General features: G+C 41.5%; 1 pseudogene; it reads right to left on the bottom strand.

Moving 5' to 3' along the window:
• Positions 1 to 324: 324 nt before the first annotated feature.
• On the bottom strand, positions 325 to 2363 carry LOC145116088 (pectinesterase pseudogene; annotated as a pseudogene).
• Positions 2364 to 3436: the final 1073 nt, after the last annotated feature.

The following is a 3436-nucleotide window of genomic DNA, read 5'->3' as shown; positions in this document are numbered from 1 at the left end:
CAATGATTCAATACCATACAATTATGACGAATACGTAGGCTCACCCCTAGGCAGGTCATAATTTTTTCGAAGAGGGGGCAAAAAATAATTTAATTTCCTTTATGGGGGAAAAAATTTAAAGAGTAAAAATATGTTATTTTGAGAGGGCAAAATATATTTTTTTTAAATATACCTATTTATTATTATTATTTTTTTGTTGTGGGGGCAAGTGTCACCACTGCCCCTATTGTAGGTCCGCCTATGCCCCTAGTAACATGCAAGTTAAAAGTTATATGATTTGAGTTAGAATATAACATTGATTGATCTAAAGTGTAACTATTGGGATACCGAATAGATTTGATTATATTTATAGGTTTAAAAAGAATGAAAATAAAGCGATGTTACATGTCTGCCTTGCTAACAAATGGAAGAGAAAAATAAATACTAATTAAAGCCCAAGATTAGCTTTTACACCATACTGAGGTAACCAAGCTCCTGCCATCATGAATGTGCCAGCTGTAAAACCCAATGCTTCCTTTTGGTTTTTGATTGGTTGAAACCCCTTCCACTTTACCCTACCTGCCATGTTGGAACCTGGTCCCCTGTTGCCAAACTCCCTAAACATACATGACATGTGGTTGTTCTTCCCCTCAGGTGATTCCCATACCGTCCAACCTTCTGGTTTGATTAGATCTCCTATGTCACATTGCATTATCACAGACGTTGCCGATGGTTTCCATGGTCGTCCTAGGTACGAGGCATATTGTCCCTTTACTGGAGCCAACTCCGCAGCTGGCATGATCTTGCAATTGTGAAGCACCACACCACCCGCTTCTTCAAATTTGGTCCTTCCATCAGCTGTTACCATGCTTGCCTGATTTTTGTCTGGTTTTCGAACGAAGATTTCCGAGTCTTGGATATAAGCCCGTCCAAACCCAAAGATGAAGTCCACAGTTCCGGATATGGCACAATTCTTGTAGAACTGGTCATGGGCGTGGTAATACAAGGTGTCCTGGTAACCCTCGAAGCTGCAATCGACCATAACAGTGTGAGGGGACTGAGATCGAAATGCAACCGCTTGGTGTCCTGCTGGTCCGATTGTGTTTCTAAAGCATATAGCCCTAGCCATGAACCTTTCTCCTAAGGCAACTACGGTTGCAGTTTGGGAGGTTGAAATTTTTTGAATTCCAAAGTTTAGGGTTCCAGTGATGATGGTTTTGGTGCGACCATCTCCGTACATGTAGACGTTATTGTGTGTCTTTCCTACGATGATTTGACCTTCGTTGTACACACCGGCCTTAACATAGATTATATATCTTCCTTGATGATTTGGAGGATAAGCAGCTAGAGCTTGTTTGATGCTTTTAAATTTCCCGCTTCCATCTTGAGCGACAATTGCGTTAGGCGTGACAGTCGGAGGAAGAGGAGGTGGCGGGGGAGTTTTGAAGATCGCTTGGCCTTTTGGTTTGAGCTTACCACCTCCACCCTTCTTGGATCCGAGAAGCTTACGATCGGTGGTAGAGACCCACGATGGAAAGCCATAATGCTCGATCTCATGGAGTTCATCAAGAAGCCTACGTGATCCGGTGGGAGGGAGCTGCAAGTCACCCAATTCACCCAAGTCAACTCCGATATCCTTAAGGATATCAAGAACATTGTACACAATCTTTTGTGCATTATAAGTAAGCTCATTGGACGTTTCCAGACCTTCTTGCATGTCCTTTTTGAGTTTTTCATCCCTGATCTCTTCAACACATGTCGTCTGGTATGCACGAACGGCCGTCAACCAAACAAGGATTGGATCGATCTGTTGGGCCAGAGAGACTGCTTCAGTCTCAGAGACAACCTTAAGAACCTGTTGAAGCTCATCTTTGGCATATCCTAACATTTTCTCACATGTCTCCAGGTCACGATGGGAGGGGGAATCCTTTTTATCGTCATCATCCAAATCATCCTTGGCAGTGGAGGCTTTTTTAAGGGCCTTTTGTAATTCATCCGCGGTTGCACGAATGGTTGCAATGATGTAGTCCTCGTGGGTGGCGGAGGAGTTCTTGGCCACCTCGACCGCTACTTTCTTGCAAGCCTCTTTATACTCGGTTGGTTTGCAAACGCTGTCGGCTGCCTTGTTGCTAGTCGAAAGATCTTTATCGGATTTGCCTCCGCTGGTTTTGATGACGGCAACCACGCCTAGGACGGCAGCGACAACCAAGACCAAGGATACGATGGAGATGACGATCTTATTAGCCATAATTATATAATCTGATACCTAGCTATATATATTAAGAAAGAAAAATTAGCTATTGCGTTTCATCTCCCATACCTGTGATTTTCCTTCTCTCCTTAATATTATCGATTAAGGAAAGAAATGAGATATAGAAGGAAACTTAAATATTTGGAGGGATGTTTTGGGGTGGGATGGTATATATATAAACAACCAATTGACGGTAATCCTATAATTTAGATTTGGATGCATGGCTTGTTTTTTTTTTTTTCTTGGTGTCGTTGATTTGGTTCCATAAATTCACCACCCAATGTTTTAGCAGTTATTAACCACAAGATAATAGTTGAAAAAACGCTTCTTTCGACACCTATTTGCCTTTATATCAGCACCTACACTCTTCTTCCTTTGTCTTTATCTGTTCCAGACACCATCAGAGCCTACTCTCGCCTTAATTTGTTTTTCTAGCTGGAAGCGAAGCCTCTCACCACCACCATCAACCTGTACACCGCCGCTTACAGCGACTACCATCGTATAAGCCGCAGCTCATCAGCACCACCCCCTTCATCCTATACGCCGCCTCTCACCACCAACATCACCCATTCACCCTATACACCGCCGATCATTAGCTCTCACCACAACCATCACCCTCTCCAGAAAATAACCGGGTTCTATTACTATTACTAGAAGAGTAAGACCCATTTTTAAACAATCTGGCTTTTTAACTTCTTTTAGCAAATATAAATGTGGCTTAATTAATGATTGAGCTTAAATATACAAACACCACTCAAGAGTCGGAATGTACAGAGTAGCAAATTAAAACCAAGACTGAATTATTATATCCACACCAAAACAATTGAAGATTCCTCACTCGATAGTCTTGTAACTTGGCACATGTAACATTGAGCATATATATAGAATGTATGCAACTTGTAACATCACACTTTGAAATTAACCATTGACTTATAAGTTTTATTTTCAAGGCCAAACACTTTATTACAGAAAATAGGGCAGAAGTAGCAGATAAGTTTTTTTTAACGGCTAAGACTTTAATAGCGGGAAGATGGAAACAAAGCATACAAAGCAAACAACCAGCTACAAGAAAAACAAAAGAAACTAAAGATCCAAGCAACAGAGAACAAGAATGTCAAAGCAGCTCCAGAAATCACCCCACAGATGCAAAGACAAAGCCAGGGGTAAAAATGTCAAAAGGTAGTAAACAGCTCAGCAAACAACCTT

This window comes from Lactuca virosa, chromosome 5 (genome assembly GCF_052849685.1).
Source record: "Lactuca virosa cultivar CGN04683 chromosome 5, Lactuca_virosa_CGN04683_v6, whole genome shotgun sequence".
In the NCBI taxonomy this organism is placed as follows: domain Eukaryota; kingdom Viridiplantae; phylum Streptophyta; class Magnoliopsida; order Asterales; family Asteraceae; genus Lactuca; species Lactuca virosa.
The sequence above is the reverse complement of the archived record's forward strand: the minus strand, read 5'-3'. Positions and strand labels throughout refer to the sequence as shown.